We start from the raw sequence: 21247 nt of genomic DNA, 5'->3' as shown, positions 1-21247 counted from the left end.
TTGAATGTAGCTGCCACACTGGTTAATGACCCTCTCAAACCACTACATTTTTGATGAACCCACTCAGCGCACATTGGACATTGAATGGAATTCGCTCCGACACCCTTCCTGCACACAGCACATGGCCACTTCCCAGTTCTTTCCACCTCACCACATGCTTTACCACTTGCCATCACCTTCTTTTTTCCGATATTCACCTTCAGACCTTTTGTCTCCATACATTCCTTCCACTTGTTCATCTTTTCCTTCAGTCCATCCATACTTTCCGCAATCAACACCAGATCATCTGCATACAACAACTCCCACGGTAAACCCTCCTTTACCTTCTGAGCCAGCACCTCCATGACAGCTACAAATAGTAGTGGACTTAGTACCGACCCCTGATGCACTCCCACCTTCACCTCAAACTCACCACTGTTCCCGTCCTTCATCCTTACAGCTGTGCGCGCTCTTTTGTACATTGCCATCACTACTCTGATCAACCATTCCTCCACTCCTAACTTCCTCAATGCCCATGTCACTGCTTCACGTGGAACCCTATCGAATGCTTTCTCCAGATCAACAAACCCAAGAAACAACTTCTTCCTCTTCTCCAGATCAACAAACCCAAGAAACAACTTCTTCCTCTTCTCCATATACTTCTCCTGCAACTGTCTCACAATAAAAAGTGCGTCTGTCGTTCCTCTTCCTGGCATAAATCCAAACTGCATTTCGTCGATCTTCACCTTCTTCCTTATCCTCCTCTCCAACACCCTTTCCAATACCTTCATTCCATGCTCCAATAACTTTATCGCTCGATACGAGTCACACTCCAGAGGGTCACCTTTCCCCTTGTATAGAGGGACGAGGGTACTCAGTTTCCAAACCACTGGAATGTGGCCTTCTTTCACCACCAGATTGCAGATCTCTGTCATTCTCTTCACACCCCAATTTCCCGCTGCCTTCAACATATCTCCCACAACTCCCGTTGGCCCTCCCGCTTTTCTACTCTTCATTGCTTTTATCGCTTCCTCAACTTCCTTCTCGGTTATCTTCTCTGCCGGTCCTAAAACTGGGTTACTCTCTATGTTGCCATCCCATTCATTCTCTGCATTCAACAGTATTTCCAAATATCTCTTCCATCTTCCTTTAATTCCATCTGGGTCCACAACGATTTGTCCCACTTCATCCTTCAAGCAACTCACCCCCATCACATCACACCTCTCTTTCGCTATGTGCTTTGCAATCCTGAATACTGCTTTCTGACCCTCTTCCAAATCCAAGCGTTCTCCGAACTTTTTCCTACATGCCTCCTGCGCCTTTGCTACCTCTTTCTTTGCAGCCTTCTTGGCTGCCTTATAACTTTCATGCTCTGCTGTTTCTGCTCCCGTACCCTTCGCCTTCTGCCACTCCTTGAACTTCTTCCTCTTCTCATCAATCTTCTTTCCAACTTCATCATCCCACCACCATGTTTCCGAGTGCCTCGGTGGTCCTTTTGTCCATCCACATACCTCACCAACGGCTCCCAACAGACTATCTTTCATTGACATCCAACCACTTTCAAGCTCACCCACATCATCCTCTACCATATTCAGCCTCTCTTTTAATGCCTCCCTCACTGTCACCTCTTTCAACCTCCACACCTTCATTCTCGGTTGGTACTTCACCCACCGAGCTCTCCTCGCACCTTTCACCCTTATCTCGCAAACAACCAAGTGGTGCTGTGAAACAGCCTCCTCCCCCAGGATCACCTTTGTGTCCCGGAGGTGCCCCCTATCTCGCCTACGCACCAGCAGGTAGTCAACGGTTGTCGTCGACCCACCTGACGTATATGTAACAAGCTTATTATCCTCTTTCTGGAACTGAGTATTACAAATCAACAAATCAGCTCCATCAGCAAACTCCAAAATCCTTTCACCTTCTCCATTTCTCACACCATATCCGGAACCCCCATGAACTCCCTCAAAACCGTCTATACTCCTTCCCACATGTCCATTTAGGTCTCCTCCTACCACAACAACTTCCTCATCTTTCACGTTTTCCATCAGCTTCTCTATCGCACACCAGAACTTGTCCTTCTCTTCATCGCTCCGACCAACCTGCGGAGCATATCCCGAGATGACGTTCACCAAGAGCTTTCCAATCATCCTTTTCACCATCATCAACCTTTCACTCACTCTCGTCACACTCACCACACTGTCTACAAACTCCTCAGAAAACAGGACACCAACACCATTCACGCCCTTCGGGCACCCTTGCCACACAAACTTGTATTTCTGTCCCTGCCTACCTGTCACCATTCTTACACCACTTCCCTTCCATCTCGTCTCCTGCACACAACATATGTCCATTCTTCTTCTGACCAATACTTCCACCACTTCTTCTGATCTCCCTGTCATTGTCCCAAATTCCATGTCCCAAACCTCAGAAACCGATCTCCACGTCGTTTCGTCGTTTCGTCAGTCGTTTCATCAGACGTTTCGTCGTCATAAAATGGAATGATTTCCACCCTTGCTTCGATCGGGTTCCCCACCTTGAGTTTTGACGAGAGGGAGTGGGGTCCCTCACGGGGTACTTCGGGCTGTACCCTGCCCATATGTAGTTGTAATTGTCATGGTTCTCTGTTTGAGGAAATGTTTCAAATGTAAATGGTATATGGGGAAATCCAGGCTCACAAGACATCTCTGGGGTATACTGTCTAATTAACATCAGTTAATCTCAAATATATGGTCACATGGCCCATCAGCATGAGGACACGACCTTTTTCCTTTATGGAACATTTATGCGCACCAGGGGATTCCCATCCCTTCCCATGAACCTAACACTATATTGTTTCGTTACTTTCTGGCAGGTGATTCAAAGTTCAGGTAAACAATGGTCCAAGATCAGTCGGTTGTGACGCTGCTTTGATGTTTCACATGATAAATAAAATGCATCAATAATATTCGACAAAAGTACGAGAAACATGTTACTTTCATCAGACCGACATAATGAGTTTCATCCGACCACAGTGTCCCATGAGGGTCAACATAAAAGTTTCATCAATAGCTACGCTGCCCTCCTTTCCAGCTTGTAACTTTTAAAAGTACAATGTCTTTGGTGATTGTAAAACTTCATTTAATTGTGTTGTCTCATTATTTGCTGATACGCCTGGTAAATTTTCAGTTTCTCGCACCATTTGTTTTGCTTCAGTAATTTAAATAACGGAATCTTATGACTAGTTGGACCTTTGGGGAACTTTAATGGAGGGAGAGGTACAAGAAGAAGAAGAAGAAGAAGAAGAAGAAGAAGATAGATAGATAGATATGTGGTTTGGATGGGTATGTTGAAAAGGCTGAAAGAGGCCGAGATTAGCCTGTTTCGCATTCATTGTAAAGAGGCCTAGGTTGGGATGTTTCGCATTTCCATTTGAATCCGTGGTTCATGAATCTTGATGCTCCAAACGTTAGTTCAGATGACATTATTGTTCATGTAAAAGTACACTGATACCTTTTTGTGGTTTTTTTTTTTTACCGTGTGTAGGGCTCACTTGCCTGCACCTGGATGAGTTTGAAGGTAGAAGAGTAGCAGCCGATACCCAAATCCTTCCTCCCAATGACTCTTTGCTTATTTTGGATCCTCCTGATGGCTCCAAACCTCCAATGCTGTATTTTGTCTTTTATTTGAATATCTAAACAAACTTAAATCAATAATCGAGCAGGAAAACTACCGGCCACACAGACTCGATGAAATACTGTACTGTGGCGTACACGAAAGCCCACTGGCGTGGTGACATCATTCCGCGCACCAAGTGGGCGGCGGGCACGCCCGAGGGGTAGGCGTGGCCTCAGGATATACACCGGGCGCGCAGCCCGGAGCGCGCCAGTGCTACAGTGACCTCTTTGGAATAAAGAACTATAAACTTACCGCGTTGTCCGCTTCCTCCTTGGTAGCAAGTCGCGCGCGTAGCAACGCGTGCTTCATTGGTGACCTCCGACATTCGAGTCAGCCGTCGCTGACTACCCGAAACCGCCGCAACAATGGCTACCAACGCGGTCTCCATCAAGCTCCCCGAATTCTGGGAGTCACAAGCCGAAGTTTGGTTCCTGAAGGCGGAAGCCCAGTTCCGACTTCGAGGCATCACGGTGGACGAGACCATGTATTGCCACGTGGTCGCCGCCCTCGGGCCCGGCACGGCCACCCGCGTCGTATCGGTCCTAAGGGATCCACCTGCCGACGGCAAGTACGAGGCGGTCAAGCATCTCCTCCTCGCCTCGTTCGGCCTTACGATGGACGCACGGGCCGATCGCCTCTTGGACCTCCCCGAGATCGGGGACACGCGACCATCGGTCCGTATGGACCATATGCTGGCGCTCATGGGCGACGAAACCCCGAACGCTCTATTCTGGGCGCTGTTTCGACGCCAGCTGCCAGCACGAGTCCGCCTCGCTTTGGCTGGTTCCACGTTAATGGAACCCCGTGCGCTCGCTGCTGAGGCCGACAAATACTACGTGGCTTTGGACGCGCAGGCGAGTCTTGGCGCGGTTGCCGCTCTCGAGGCTCCCGAGGCTCCCGAGGATCCCGAGGCTCCCGAGGCTTTCCCCAATGCACCGCACCTCGTGTCCGCCGTCACGCCCCGCCCACCACCACCGCCACCGCCGCCGCCGCGAAGAAAACCGCGGCCTCCGACGCCGCAGCTGCCCGCCTGGTGTTTCTTCCACGCCAAGTTCGGCCACGAGGCTCGGCAGTGTCGCCCGCCGTGCTCATTCGGCAGGTCGGGAAACGGGCGAGCCGGCGCTCGGTGGCAACGGTGAGCGTCGGCAATTCAAACAGCCTTTTGTACATAACGGCCACCTTGTCCGGGCGCTGTTACCTGTGCGATACGGGAGCGCAGGTGAGTGTCGTTCCTGCCGGTACGTCCGACAAGCACACTGCGGGCCGAGGCCCCGCGCTGCTTGCGGCCAATGGTACGTTTATACGCACGTACGGAAAACGCTGTCTCTCCCTGCGGTTCGGAGGTCAGGTTTTCCGTTGGTCGTTCGTTACGGCTGACGTGCCTATGGCACTGCTCGGCGTGGACTTCTTATGTGCTAATGGATTACTGGTCGATGTAAAGCGCAGAAGGCTTGTCCAGGCTGAGACATTCAGCTCGCTCGCGTGTGCGCTGCCCGGCTCGTTGAGCAGCTCACAGAGCGGCTCACCGAGCGGCTCGCCGAGCGGCTTGCTGAGCGGTTCCGTTCCGGCCAGGTTCATCTGTACGCTTCCGGCAGCGGACGAATTCGCCCGCCTCCTCGTGGGTTTCCCGGCCCTCACGTGGCCCACCTTCTCGGCGGGGACCGTCAAGCACGGGGTGGAACATCACATCCCCACCGCCGGGCCACCGGTCTACGCCCAGGCACGCCGCCTCGAGCCGACGAAGCTCGCCGTAGCTAAAGCGGAGTTTGCTATGCTGGAGCGGCTCGGCATCGTGCGGCGCTCCGAGAGCGCATGGGCGTCCCCGCTCCACATCGTGCCAAAGCCCGGCGGGGGATGGCGACCGTTCGGGGACTACCGGCGCCTCAACGACGCCACCACCCCCGACCGCTACCCCGTCCCCCACATCCAGGACTTCTCCGCCCGGTTGGCGGGGATGTCCTTCTTTTCAAAGGTGGACCTCGTACGCGGCTACCATCAGGTCTCTGTCAGGCCGGAGGACATCCCGAAGACGGCTGTCATCACGCCTTTCGGGCTTTTCGAATTTCTTCGGATGCCCTTCGGTTTGAAAAATGCGGCTCAGGCGTTCCAGCGCCTCATGGACAGCGTCTTGCGCGGCTTGGATTTTTTGTACGTCTACCTGGACGACATCCTCGTCCCCAGCGCGTCCCGCGAAGAGCACCTTCGTCACCTCCGCACGCTCTTCGAACGTCTGGGCCAGCACGGCCTGATCGTGAACCCCGCCAAGTGCCGGTTCGGTGTCGCTGAAATCGACTTTTTGGGGCACCACGTCACCAGGCATAGGGCCATCCCCCTACCGGCCAAGGTGGAGGCGGTGAAGGGGTTTCCGCGCCCCCGCACGATCAAGGGGCTCCAGCAGTTCCTGGGAATGGTAAACTTTTACCATCGGTTCCTGCCCCGCATCGCCCAGCTCCTGCGCCCCTTACACGAGGCCCTTCGAGGGAAGCCGGGCAAAGGTGACGTTACCTGGACCGAGCAGATGGACGCGGCGTTCATGGGCGCAAAGCTCGCCTTGGCCAACGCCACCATGCTCGCGCACCCGGCGCCCGATGCACCGATCGCCCTCACCACCGACGCCTCGGACTACGCGGTGGGCGCGGTGCACGAGCAATGGGTGCGTGGTGCTTGGCAACCGCTGGCGTTCTTCAGCCGGCAGCTTCGCCTGCCCGAACGCCGTTACAGTACCTTCGACCGCGAGTTGCTTGGGCTTCACCTGGCGGTCAGGCACTTCCGCCATCTGCTCGAGGGCCGTGCGTTCACGGCCTTCGTCGACCACAAGCCGCTGGTTTTCGCGATGGGCAAGGTCGCCGAGCCGTGGTCGGCACGGCAACAGCGTCACCTCACGGCCGTGTCCGAGTACATGACGGACATCCGACACGTCGCGGGAAAGGACAACCTGCTGGCCGACTGCCTTTCCCAGGCCGTCGCCCACGCAGTCCACCTTGGCATCGACTACGCCCGGATGGCGGCGGACCAGGCCGCCGACCCCGGGGTCCAAGCCCTGCGGACCGCCGTCACGGGCCTACGTGTCACCGAGATGCCCTTCGACGGCGCAGGCACGGCCCTCGTTTGGGACGTCTCCCTCGGGCGGCCTCGCCCCATCGTGCTCGCAGGCTGCCAGGTTTTTGACGCCATCCACGGCCTGTCCCACCCGGGCACGAAGGCCTCCCAGAGGTTGGTCGCCGACAAGTTTGTCTGGCATGGCCTCCGGAAGGCCGTCCGCGGCTGGACCAGGACGTGCCTCACGTGCCAGCGCGCGAAGGTGCACCGGCACACCCAGGCCCCCTTGGCCCCGTTTACAGTGCCGGAACGTCGGTTCAACCACGTGCACGTGGACCTAGTGGGACCTCTGCCCCCCTCGCGGGGTTTCACCCATGTCCTTACCATGGTGGACCGCACCACCCGGTGGCCGGAGGCCGTGCCTTTGGCGGTGACGACGGCGGCAGACGTCGCGCAGACGTTCATCGCCACCTGGGTCGCCCGATTCGGCGCCCCCTCGGACATCTCGTCCGACCGCGGCCCCCAGTTCACCTCGGAGCTCTGGGCCATGGTCGCGCGGGGGCTCGGGGTCCAGCTGCACCGAACCACGGCCTACCACCCCCAGGCCAATGGCCTGTGCGAGCGATTCCACCGCTCGTTGAAGGCCACCCTCCGCGACGGCGGCTGGGTCGACAGGCTCCCCTGGGTCCTGCTGGGCCTCCGGACGGCGCCCAAGGAGGACCTGCGCGCATCCGCGGCAGAGTTGGTCTTTGGCCAACCGCTGCGGGTGCCGGGCGAGTTCCTCCCCGACCCCACGGTACCTCGGTCCGCGGCGCAGGAGCGTTCTGCGCTGCAGGAGACCGCCCGGAGGTTCGCCCCGGTGCCGACGGCGCACCACGGGCACCCTCCTACACACGTCGCCCCGGAGCTTCGCACCGCAGAGTACGTCTTCGTCCGGCACGACGCCCACCGGACACCACTGCGGCCCCCGTACGACGGGCCTTTCCGCGTGCTGGAGACCGGGGTGAAACATTTCACCCTGGACATCGGCAGCACTCCTGACCGGGTCTCCATAGACCGCCTCAAGCCGGCCCACCTCGACGTGGACCACCCACCGCCGGTGGCTCGGCCCCCGCGTCGGGGCCGCCCCCCTGCGGGCGGACCCCCGGCACCGCCCAGCACCGCAGGCACGCCACCCCCCGGTCCGGCACCCATCCCGGGTACAGCCGGGGGCATCCCACCTGGCATCCCTGCACCCCGGACGCCGCCGGTCGCCAGAGGGCGCTTCGGCCGGGTCATCCGTTTGCCCCGCAAATTGGCCCTCCAGGTGCGCGGGAATTCTGGGGGGGCGCGTGTGGCGTACACGAAAGCCCACTGGCGTGGTGACATCATTCTGCGCACCAAGTGGGCGGCGGCCACGCCCGAGGGGTAGGCGTGGCCTCAGGATATACACCGGGCGTGCAGCCCGGAGCGCGCCAGTGCTACAGTGACCTCTTTGGAATAAAGAACTATAAACTTACCGCGTTGTCCGATTCCTCCTTGGTAGCAAGTCGCGCGCGTAGCACCGCGTGCTTCAGTACAGTATAAAGAGGTGTGGGGTTCAACAACAATCGTTTTTACTGTACATCTATCTTTTTGTTGATACACAACATCTTGAAAATCGAAGTCCAGTTTTTATTATCGGAAGATGATCCTCAAAAGCCATTTCTTTCATGAATCTTATTTTCAAATTATTTTTCTCCATGCCTTTAATTCCCCATGTTCTCATATTCTTATCTACTAGCAACGGTACCCGGCCTACGGGCGGGGCTTCAATTGTAAGGCCCAAATGAAAAGGCAAAATATCAGAAATTGAAGGCTTTTTTATTTTAAATGATTTATATAAACATCCTTTAAATCATATCACACGCAAATCATCAAAATCGAAGCAGTATTTGTAGAATTTCAATAAAAGCCACATCACCATTCATATCGGTAAATATTATTCCATCGTGTTTGGAAAAACTGGAAAATTGGGGAAAAAGGGAAAAAATTGGAAAAACAATATAGCCTATTTTACTCCAGGGGGTCCCAGGAATACCCACCCAAAATTTCTTTGCGATCGGTTCAGCCGTTTTTGCGGTACCTGGGAACAGACGGACGGACAGACGGACGGACGGACATTTGGTGAATTATAGTAAGATTCCCCAACAACGTTCAAATTTTCCCCCCTAACTCCGTAACCCTCCTACCGCCACCCCCCTCACCCCTTTTCCCCAATAATCCCCTCAAATGTTCCTTTTCTCAAATTAACCCCACTGTTTCACATAATTTTAATCTCTAGACTCTCGATGACCCTAAACATGTCACTCCATCTAAAACGCAGAGTTTGTGTTATACCATGTCCCTGGCCGTGCAATTAAAAAAAAAAAAATGAGCGCTTTCTGGGGCCGGCTCTCTCATCCTTTACAAATGATCCATTGTATTGTCTCTACAGAGTGCCTCCCACAACAGGTGTTCAAAACAAGTGTGGATATATATACACAACCTGGGTTATCCGATCAAGATCGGGTTATTTAGACTTCAGTAAACCATCAGGAAGATTGCTGTTTAAATCTGCAACAAAAATTAACCCGGGAGTGCACCACGGTAATGATGGGCCAAATGGCCTCATTTCCTTCTTTGAGGTCGTACAGGGTCGTGCGACTACTTACACTCAGATTTGTCCCGTGGAGATTGTGGACCCTTTGTATATTAATTTCCATTATGCATGAAGAATGTAAATATTTCAATGCAATTGGTTTGATTCCTGACAAATAATTCACCTCTGAAACGTGACGCAGAAGGGCTCAATCCATACCTCTCCTTCGCCAAGGGGATGCTGATCGGCCAGAGCAGCATTATTTGTTCTTGCATCGATTTCATAAAGAATTGCAATTGTTTATTTTATTGTGACGTTGACCTACTGCATGTTTCCATAATGGACAAATTCTGGGTCAGTTTTCCCAGAAGTATGGAATTATGTAAAAATCAAAGAAAAGGCTTCAGACAGACACAACTCGCATACATATTGTTGTAGTTTTTGGAATAAAGGCAACCCCCCTTTAGTTAGTTGCACCACAACATGTAGCCTCGCTTAGTCAGTTATTTCTTATTAAATGTGAAGTATAGTCTCCTTCCCAGTGTTAGTATGCGTTGAGGCAGGTAGAGTAAGGGTAGGCCTCATTGAAGCCTGGAATGCTATGTGATGGGCCTAGCGCAAGTCTAACAGGCCCGAGGGAGGAGCTGGAGGGCGTGGCTGGTAAGCAGCAAACAGCCAATGGGAGATAAAGGGGAGTGGCCAATAACAGCGGCCAATGAGAGCTAAGGGGAGTGGCCAAGAACGGCTGCCAATGAGAGCTAAGGGGAGTGACTAATGAGGGGCCATCACCACACGTGACCCCCAGCGGCCAGTGGAGGCCCGTGGAACATTCTAGTGGGGCTCCGGGGGATATATAAGACCCTGCCCGGACCCCCGAACTCTCTTTCTGGCAGGACGAACTCTCTGGATTCGAACTCTCTAGCAGGCTCAACTCTCTTGGGATTCGCAGGCTGGACGATCTCTGGACTCTGGGCACTCTCTGCATTCGCTCTCTCTCTCTCTGGCCCGACGATCTCCCTGCCTGGACTCCCTGCACGTGCGCTTTGCCTCGCTGGCTTTGGGACATGCTGCGTGGATTCCCGTTCGTGCACGACTGAGGTCGACGTCCCTGCCGCGGCCGTCCAGGGCGAACTGCGCCAAGCGGCCGCGCTTTGTGCGCGTCCCCCTCTTCCTCCCCTTCCCTGAACGAGTCTGAGGGCGCCTGTCTGGGTAACGTAAGTAAGGTGGTTAAGATTCTCCTCTGTGTCCCTTTTCTATCACCATTGTACATTTGTCAATAAATCCTGTGGTTTGTTTCCAACTTGGCCGTTTTCGTCCCTTCACCATTGGCCTCGCATTGCACGAGTTAAAACCGCTCGATCGGGTTCATAGTGATTAACGGCACGAGTTACATGATGCACAAACCGCTCGGGCATATCATACCCGCATGACTCGTGTGAGGTTCAGACCCCGTTCTCGCGGCGGCGTGTGTATCGAAGGTACTCGGGTTGTGACCGGAAACCCTTCCACGTGTTAGCTGTGGGTTTGGCGGCTGGAATTGCTCAGCAATCCGCCCCCACGAGTGTAGAGTGGGTAGCGGCCTCGTGGACTCGAAGCTCGAGGGGGAGCAGGGCTTAACCCTCCCTCAGTACGTCGACGAGCTCGAGATCCGCAACAATATATATATATATATATATATATATATATGTATATATGTGTGTGTGTGTGTACATATATATAAATATATACAGGGTGAGTCAAAAGTAGCACCCGATTTCTGTTTATATATATATATATATATATATATATATATATATATATATATATATATATACATATATATACATATATATATATATATATATATATATATATATATATATATATATATATATGTATATATATTTCTGTCAGTTGATTGTTTGTTTGCCATTTATATTACAGTGTACAAGAAGGTAGAAATAAATGAATGGCATGTTTATCTAACCATTTATTCGGGGGAAAATTATTAGTGCACCAAGAAAAAAAAGTGCACCAAGCTGTTTTACTTGCAATTTTTAAAGTGCCCTCCCTCGTGATCGATGCACAATTGCAGCCGAGCAGGCACAGAGTGGCACACACGCTTGCAAAGTTCGATATCAATTCTCGACAATCAATCGTATGTTTCTTCCCTGGGGTGGGTTAATATCGAATTCCTGTGCCAAATGGCGTGCCGCCATCGTTGGTTGTTCATTACATTTGTAGTAATGTTTCACAGCCGCAGTGCGTTGATTCATTGAAAGGTAATTCATGGTTCAATTTGGTGCAACTTCAGTAACTTTCCAAACTCTCAGCAATAACCTGCAAAACAAAAACAAAAATAAATAAATTAAGAAAATTAATAATCTGCAAGACAATTATTAACAACATGACATCCCAGAAAGAATCTGACAGCCGAAAAAAACAAAAATCGGGCGCGGGCGCTACTTTTGATTCACCCTGTAAATATCTGTGTGTGTGCGTGTGTGTACATATATATCTATGTGTGTGTATATATATATATATATATTTATATATATATATGTATATATATATATATATATATATATATATATATATATATATATATATATATATATATATATATAAACACATATATATAATGTGTGTGTGTATGCGTACCGTACATAGTTTGTATACCTACCGCAAAGACAACCCCCACCCTTTCTGAGGCCTTTATCCATGCACCTTTACTGCCAGGTGCGAAGCGTAAGAATGACGCGCAAGTATGATCCGGCCAGAGAAAATGGCCTCGGCAGGCAGACATGCCTGCGCTGTACCGAACACCTGCTGCGCCACACGCTCTGTGCTCTGTTTGTAGCCCGCAGGCTACGTGCAGCTCGTTGGGTTTTGACGTGGCCGTGCCTTGCCTCGCTTGTGTCCGTGGTCGTTTGTCTCCATCCTAGAGCACGTGCGACGGGTGGACTCGAGCTACAGCTGCACACAACCTCTAATGAGCCAATAATCCAGTTTTGGCTAAAACCAATAACAATTCAAACTTTGCTTAGGCAAGTGCAGCTGAAATAACTACAAATGCATTAAATGACCCTTATTGGCCAAAATTGGCTATTTGTTTTTCTTAATTGTCCGATTTACTTTACAGCAAGTTCAGTTAAATATCCTTCAATATTAATTTTGATGTTGTGTCCTATAATGGTGCTATGAGAGACACAATTTTGGCACGTTGTAAAAATTAACTCAAGGTAAAAACCAGAATATGGCACTCAGTAGAGAACATACCTCTGCCTGGATCACTCAGATACCATATCCTGAGCATACAATATCACTCAATGGTGAAAAATCACTTAGAAAATTCTACTAGCTGGATCCGGATCCGGATCTTCACCAAAATTGAATAGATTCTTCCTTGTCACACACCCAACCTGTCCAAGTTTCGTCCAAATCCACCCACAACTTTTTGAGATATCCTGCTTTGTATCGTTTTTGGCCCGATCTCCTAATGGTGAAGAATCACTTTTTAAAATTCTAGTAGCCGGATTCGAATCCGGATCTTCACCAATATCTAATAATTTCGTTATTGTCACATACGCTACATCTCTGCCAAATTTCGTCCGAATCTGCCCACAACTTTTTGAGATATTTAGTTCACAAACGGACAAACAGACAAACAAGAAAACGTCATGCGTAGCACGATACTTGCAAAATACGCCCTCCCCCAAAAGTTTTCAATGTGACATGATGGCCTATGGTGACCTCAAAAATACTTGGTGGTTGAATTCAGTGACCAGATATGCAAGTCCTCTTCAAATTTCAAGTCAATTGGATGAAAATTGAGGATTTTAGAAATTTGGCCTATGTTGACCGTTTGACCTATGTTCACCTAAAATATAATTTGTGGTTGAATTCAGTGACGAGATATGCAAGTCCTTTTCAAATTTCAAGTCAATTGGATGAAAATTGAGGATTTTAGAAATTTGGCCTATGTTGACCATTTGGCCTATGTTGACGTCAAGAATACTTGGTGGTTGAATTCAATGCAAGTCTTCTCCAAATTTAAAGTCAATTGGATGAAAATTGAGGATTTTAGAAATTTGGCCTATGTTGACCGTTTAACCTATGTTCACCTAAAATATAATTTGTGGTTGAATTCAGTGACGAGATATGCAAGTCCTTTTCAAATTTCAAGTCAATTGGATGAAAATTGAGGATTTTAGAAATTTGGCCTATGTTGACCATTTGGCCTATGTTGACGTCAAGAATACTTGGTGGTTGAATTCAATGCAAGTCCTCTCCAAATTTCAAGTCAATTGGATGAAATTTGAGAATTTTAGAAATTTGGCCTATGTTGACCATTTGGCCTATGTTGACCTCAAAATTACTTAGTGGTTGAATTCAGTGACCAGATATGCAAGTGGCCTTCAAATGTTAAGTCAATCGGATGAAAATTGGGGATTTTAGAAATTTAGCAAATTTGGTGACCTTTGGCCTATGTTGACCTTTTGACCTATTGACCCCAAAAACAATAGGCTTCTGGCATTTGACCAACTCTACCACTTGGTGAAGTTTGGTGAAGATCGGTCGAAAATTGTGACCTGTAGGCCGGTGACAAACTAACAAACAGAGTCACAAACACAACCGACCAATATACTTGAAAAATCTTCGATTTTGCAAGTAACAAGAAGACGTCCTGCAGAGCACGATACTTGCAAAATCCACCCCTCCCCCTCCCCCCCCCCCCCCGAAAAAAAGGTTGCAATTGATTCAGCAAATTGTCCATTTCATCAAGATCAAAATTGACGATCTTGATCAAAGCTCAGGTCAATAGGATGAAAAGTGACGATTTTTAGATGAAAAGTGATGATTTGGGAAGTTTGACCTTGAGTTGACCTTTGACCTTTTGGCCTCAAAAGTAGTTGGTTTCCCAATTTAATGACTCGATGAGCAAATGCTGTTCAATTTTCAAGTCAATCGGATAAAAAATGGCGATTTTAGAAATTCGACCTCCAGTTGACCTTTGACCTTAAAATCAATAGGCTTCTCAATTGTGACGACCTCTACAACTCGGTGAAGTTTCATGACGATCGGTTTGGAATTGTGACCTGTAGACCGGTGACAAACATACAGACAGACAGGGGTGAAAACAACCTCCATCCACCTATAGTACAAAGCTTCATTCTTGAGTTTTTATTGTATTTTAAACTAGCAGGGGTACCTGGCGTTGCCCGGTGATGTTCTAATCTTGTTGGCATTTTGAAGAAATCAATTATTTAATTTTTTTTTTGTATTGGCCTAAAACAATTCCCTACACCCACTAAGGAAAATCACACACACACACACTTAATATAGTATAGATTAAATGAGTTATGGATAATATGGATCAGACTGCAATACATGTCGTCGGATTGAACAGCCAAGAGTGAAAATCTTCCAACCACCTCAAAACCCTGAAGGTTGTTTGTAAACAAACTACGTTTTTATTGACAACCTGATAGCAATATTTTGATTCTCCTTGAACAAATTTGGTTTCCTGCAACTTTGAATCGAATTCCTTAAATGGGAATACCGCTGGACCTCAACCCTCCTAATAGGACTCCTTATCCACATATAAAACGCAGATTCTGGAGGTGTAATGTCCTTGTGATGGAGAGATTAACATACTCCAACATGGTGGTAGTTGACGTCATGTTGTGGTTGGTTCTTAGTGTGGCCAAAAAAAGGAAAAGCGGGAATAATGAGCCAATCCAATAACTTGGGATTCCTGGGTGGTACTTACTGGGGATTATGTCTTGCTTCATTCTTTATCCCAGACTGCTATGTAGACTTTCTGCGATTGGGAATGAATAAAGCCAATGTATCGGAAAACAAACCTGTAGTTTCGCAGTAGTTTGGCTCGGAATTTGTTCCGAACGCATATGCGCCGAGAGGAGTGAGATGGTTTTCTTTAGTCTGTCTGCCTATCTGGCAGTCAAAGTAAATTGAAAATCATTCCAAACAGGAAACTTGTTTTTAGCCACATTATGAAGGGCAAAAACAACAGGCACGAAGAGTTAATGTAACGTGTTCAGTAAGGTGGTGTAAAAGACGCTGCAGCAACGGCGGTAAACTTCAGAATTTTTTTTTCTACGACCTTTAAAATCTTTATTTTATTTCAATTGAATTATACACGAACATTGTAGAACACAAATAACCTTATTGACACTTTCAAAATTCTTTCGTTTGGCGATACCCCGACGAAATATTACGGCATTTTACGTCATCTCGACCAATCAAATTTGCTGCTCGCAGACCCCGCCCATGTCTTTGTTTCTGAAGACTGCGTGGAGGTAAGGTGTTGTAATTTTTTTTTTCGTTTTTATGTGTTTGCATTCATTAAAATTCCTTCGCTTGCCAAGTTCTATAAATCCTTGAGAGAAGTAGATTCCCAAGCTTCTCCAGCAAAAGATAAAAGAGCAGCGCAATTAATTAGTTATGTTATGTACTCGTAAATACATTATTGCAGTACTCCATAAACTTGTTTGCGATGTACGAAATTTTATGAAAGTTTAATTTTGAGAACAAAGACAATGGAGGCGGCACACAACTCTGACGTCAACATAGAACTTCACAGAAAAAAATATATTTATGATCTGTTCTGCCAACACAGGTTCCTCGAAGCGACCTGTATGGGTCTGCTACCACAATTACCTATCAGCAAGGGTCTTAACATCACCTGCTCGTTGTATGGAATTTTTTTTGGGAAATTGTCCTCAATACCTCAATATATAGGCCAAGTGGCTTTTTCTTGCGAAATATAACATATGGTCTCTAACACCTATACAGGTACGCAAACTGCGCTTGATATTATCTTTGTGGGCCGACGCACCCCATGTTGTCCCACTGCTTTGTCGTTCTACACCAGAACAGGGAACTTCCATTATAGGGAACTTCAATGCAGGAGCAGGCCAGTAAGTCCAGCAAAGTCTGCGCTATGATTGTCAACCTATGGTTTCGTTCGTGCTTTATCCTTTAAATACTGAACGGCAAAAAGCAAGGACACGTCCATTGTTTAGGGTCGTTGGTATGACATGGATGGGATTCGATCCACCGAACTCTCAAACTCAGAGCGTAGGCTCTAACCCTTAAACTATAGATAGGTGTACGCCTGGACCTAAGGTGAGGTTACTTAGGTTGGGCTTGGGTCAATATTTCCACGTCCATGAGCAGGTCGACAATAACGGACGACCTACCTAAAATGACTACCTAGTGCCTACCTAAAATGACTACTAATGCCTCCCTAAAATGACGACCTAAAATGACTACCAAATGACTACCTAAAATGACTACCTAATGCCAACCTGAAATGCCTACCTAAAATGACTACTTAATGCCTACCTAAAATTACTTCCTAAAATGCCGACGTAAAATGCCGACCTAAAATGCCTACCTAAAATACATACCTAAAATGACTACCTAATGCCTACCTAAAATGCCTACCTAAAATTACTTCCTAAAATGCCGACGTAAAATGCCTACCTAAAATGCCTACCTAAATACCTAATGCCTACCTAAAATACATACCTAAAATGACAACCTAATGCCTACCTAAAGACTACCTAATGACTACCAAATAATTACCTAATGATTACCAAATGATTACCTCATGACTACCAAATGACCACCACAAGCCTCGATTCAGTATACAAAAAAAAGAAAAAAAGATTACCTAATGACTACCTAATGATTACCTAATGACTATCTAATGACTACCTAATGACTACCTAATGATTAGCTAATGACTACCTAATGACTAATGACTACCTAATGATTAGCTAATGACTACCTAATGACGACCTAATGACGACCTAATGACTACCTAATGATTAGCTAATGACTACCTAATGACGACCTAATGACTACCTAATGATTAGCTAATGACTACCTAATGATTAGCTAATGACTACCTAATGACGACCTAATGACTAATGACTACCTAATGATTAGCTAATGACTACCTAATGACGACCTAATGACTACCTAATGACTACCTAATGATTAGCTAATGACTACCTAATGACGACCTAATGATTAGCTAATGACTACCTAATGACTACCTAATGATTAGCTAATGACTATCTAATGACTACCTAATGACTACCTAATGACTACCTAATGATTAGCTAATGACTACCTATTGACTACCTAATGATGACCTAATGATGACCTAATGACGACCTAATGATTAGCTAATGACTATCTAATGACTATCTAATGACTACCTAATGACTACCTAATGACTACCTAATGATTAGCTAATGACTACCTAATGACGACCTAATGACTAATGACGACCTAATGATTAGCTAATGACGACCTAATGACTACCTAATGACTACCGAATGATTAGCTAATGACTACCTAATGACGACCTAATGACTACCTAATGATTAGCTAATGACTACCTAATGACTACCTAATGATTAGCTAATGACTACCTAATGACTACCTAATGACTACCTAAAACGGAACGCTCGTCCGTTCCTGAGCAGCAATTGTATATTTTATTTCTCGGTGAAGGTCGACGAGGGCATTCATTGCCTATGAATTAAAGATGAATCACCCACGTGCATCTGTCTCTCAAATAGCTGACGCGGGAGACGCCGAGACTCCAACAAACGGACGCCATCAGATCAGGCAGTCTCCGGCAGGTGCGACGAGAGAACAGCAGGGAAAACGCGGCGCCCCCGGCCATTCGGCAGAGCACAAGGGAAGAGCCGGGTGTGCTTCGGGATCGATGCCCATGATACCCACGGAGCGGCCGCCAAACGGGAGCGAAAACGTCTGCACTTTCAGGGGAAGTCAAAAAAAATAAATTGGGAATTGTCTTACGAGACATCGACATATTGTACAGACTGCAGACAACACAAAAACAGCTACAGCTACATAATCTCACTCCCTCTCCTCCATGTCTGCCACCTGCCCTGAATCTCACCTCCTCTTAAATACTCTTCATCCAACTCTCCTTGCCTCACCCTTATCCAGCATGTACCCTTCCTTGTCGTCCTCCTTTTCTCAATTTAAATCTTTCTAAATTATCCCCTTCGAAGTCCCAACTACCTCCCTTGCGCGTCATCTCATGGTGCGGGACACTATGGTGCGCTGGCGCACGCCCCTCCCCCTCCAACAATTATTAGTCTATTGTTTATAAGTGCCTATTATTAATTGGCTAATCATTATGTACTCATTTTCCCTCCATTATGTTCTTGAATCCCGTGAAACTGTCAAAAATATCCGGTATTTTTTCCTGGCCTCATGGAAGAGCGAGGTCTCTCACTCTCTCTGTCTCTCTCTCTGTCTGTCTCTCTCTGTCTCTCTCTCTCTGTCTGTCTCTCTCTGTCTCTGTCTCTCTGTCTGTCTCTCTCTCTCTCTGTCTGTCTCTCTCTCTCTCTCTGTCTTGCTCCGTCTCTGTCTCTCTCACTATGTGTCTCTGTCTGTCCCTCTCTCTCTCTCTCTGTCTCGCTCCGTCTCTGTCTCTCTCACTATGTGTCTCTGTGTCTGTCTGTCTCTCTCGCTGTCTGTCTCTCTCTCTCTCTCTCTGTCTGTCTCTCTGTCTGTCTGTCTCTCTCTCTCTGTCTTGCTCCGTCTCTGTCTCTCTCACTATGTGTCTCTGTGTCTGTCTCTGTCTGTCTCTCTCTCTCTCTCTGTCTCTCTGTCTGTCTGTCTGTCTCTCTCTCTCTCTCTCTCTGTCTCGCTCAGTCTCTGTCTCTCTCACTATGTGTCTCTCTGTCTGTCTGTCTCTCTCTCTCTCTCTGTCTTGCTCCGTCTCTGTCTCTCTCACTATGTGTCTCTGTGTCTGTCTCTGTCTGTCTCTCTCTCTCTCTCTGTCTCTCTGTCTGTCTGTCTGTCTCTCTCTCTCTCTCTCTCTGTCTCGCTCAGTCTCTGTCTCTCTCACTATGTGTCTCTGTGTCTGTCTGTCTCTCTCGCTGTCTGTCTCTCTCTGTCTCTGTGTTTGTCTCTCTGTCTCTGTGTGTGTGTGTGTGTGTCTGTCTCTGTCTCTGTCTCTGTCTCTCTCGTCTTTTATTCCAGTTGGGTCGGGAATCGAACTCAGACTGGAAAGCTCCAGGCTGTGCTCCCTCTGTGCCAAAAAAGCAAGGGAATTAAGGAACAGGTAGAGAGGAGAGAGAGAGACAAAGGGAGGAAACATTAACCTGCAAGTAAGAGGTTCGGTCGAGTTGGGGATACAAAAGATCTCTTGTCTGGATTGAGGGGGGTGTCCTCCTCCCTTTCCCCCTTCACCTCCACACATGTCCTTTCCCTTTCTTCTTCTAACTTGCTTCACCTCCCAAACCTCGACCCCTCTCACATTACCCGCTACACCCTCCTTTGTCTCACACATCCTCCCTTCCCTTCCCTTCCCTTTCTCGATTTGGATTTCTCCCCACATTTACCCCCTGGTGTGTACCCGATCCTTAACACAAGTTTCGACTCTTTTGATATGAAAGTTTTATTCAAATTCTCACTAAACTCGTGATAAAGATGATGAGGGGTTTTGTCCCCCTTTGGGATGAGATCGACCTGCAGCAATTCCTCAATCAATAAGGATTCGTACAGACAGATCTATACTCTTGTCTCTCTAATCATCATTGGCCCAAAAACGCTCACCAAGTCCACCCATAACTTTGCCCTCAACATCGACGGTTTCCCAGTGTCCACCTCCCCTCACATCCGGAATCTTGGCATCATCTTTGACCAAACCCTCTCCTTCGACAAATACACTAAACAGATCACAAAGACAGCCTTCTTTCACCTGAAAAACATCGCCCGTCTCCGTCCATCCCTCTCCTCTGTGGCTGCAGAAACCCTCATCCACGCCTTCATCACTTCCCGTCTGGACTACTGCAATAGCCTCCTTTATGGTTCACCCTCAACAATCACCAATAAACTCCAATACATTCAGAACTCCGCTGCCCGTCTACTCACCCATTCCCGGACCCGTGACCACATCACCCCCGTCCTTTACAAGCTTCACTGGCTCCCCATCTCCCAGAGAATCCAGTACAAAATCCTCCTCTTGACCTACAAAGCCCTCCATAACCTGGCCCCATCCTACCTGGCTGACCTCCTCTCCAGACACACTCCCACCCGCAACCTCCGCTCTGCTGGTACCAACCTCCTGACCCCCCCCATCCGGACCAAATTTAGATCCTGGGGGGACAGGGCCTTCTCCATCGCTGCTCCCACCCTCTGGAACTCGCTACCTCACACCATCAGAGACTCCTCCTCACTCACCACATTCAAAACATCACTCAAGACCCACCTGTTCAACACTGCATTCAACATTTAACCCACAGCATCTAACCCCTGACTATCTCCTCTCCTTCTCCCTCCTTTGTGCTTTGAATATTTCCCTATTGATTCTTCTTTTTTTGCAATTGTCTTTATGTTTTGCTATGCGTTATGTTTTGCACTCTGTCAAAGCGTCTTTGGGCTTCCTGAAAAGCGCTATATAAAATAAATGCATTATTATTATTATTATTATTATTATTATTCGTACATCACCTAATGATTCCGGATATGCAAATGATGAAAACGACTACGTGATAAACAATGGAACAAGAGCTCCACACCTGCAACGAGGTGCTCATAATAAAATGTGACACCTGATCTTTCTGCCCCTTTCATCAACATGAGCCAACAGCCTTTTTTGGATACAGTCGAGGCTCATGGAAGATCGAGGCCATAGGCATAGGGGGTACATGGGTACATCCTGATAGTGGGACATAGGGACAGCACGACACAATAACAGTATAATCTAATAGTGTTTGTGCGGTGGTGTGTTTGTGTAGAGTGTTTGTGTATAGAGTGTTTGTGTATAGAGTGTTTGTGTATAGAGTGTTTGTGTAGAGTGTTTGTGTAGAGTGTTTGTGTCGAGTGTTTGTGTCGAGTGTTTGTGTAGAGCGTTTGTGTAGAGCGTTTGTGTAGAGCGTTTGTGTAGAGTGTTTGTGTAGAGTGTTTGTGTAG

At 48.0% G+C, this 21247-nt stretch overlaps 1 long non-coding RNA gene across 1 annotated transcript in view; it reads right to left on the bottom strand.

The window, feature by feature from the left end:
- Positions 1-11224: 11224 nt before the first annotated feature.
- Positions 11225-21247, bottom strand: part of LOC137437071 (uncharacterized) — a 56508-nt gene continuing 46485 nt past the window's right edge. Inside the window, exon 4 of the long non-coding RNA XR_013620916.1 lies at positions 11225-11590. This is a non-coding gene — a long non-coding RNA (uncharacterized LOC137437071). The remainder of the gene's footprint in view (positions 11591-21247) is intronic.

This window comes from Myxine glutinosa, chromosome 11, assembly GCF_964187855.1.
Source record: "Myxine glutinosa chromosome 11, kmMyxGlut1.1, whole genome shotgun sequence".
Taxonomy (NCBI): domain Eukaryota; kingdom Metazoa; phylum Chordata; class Myxini; order Myxiniformes; family Myxinidae; genus Myxine; species Myxine glutinosa.
This window is presented reverse-complemented; position numbering and strand designations above follow the sequence as displayed.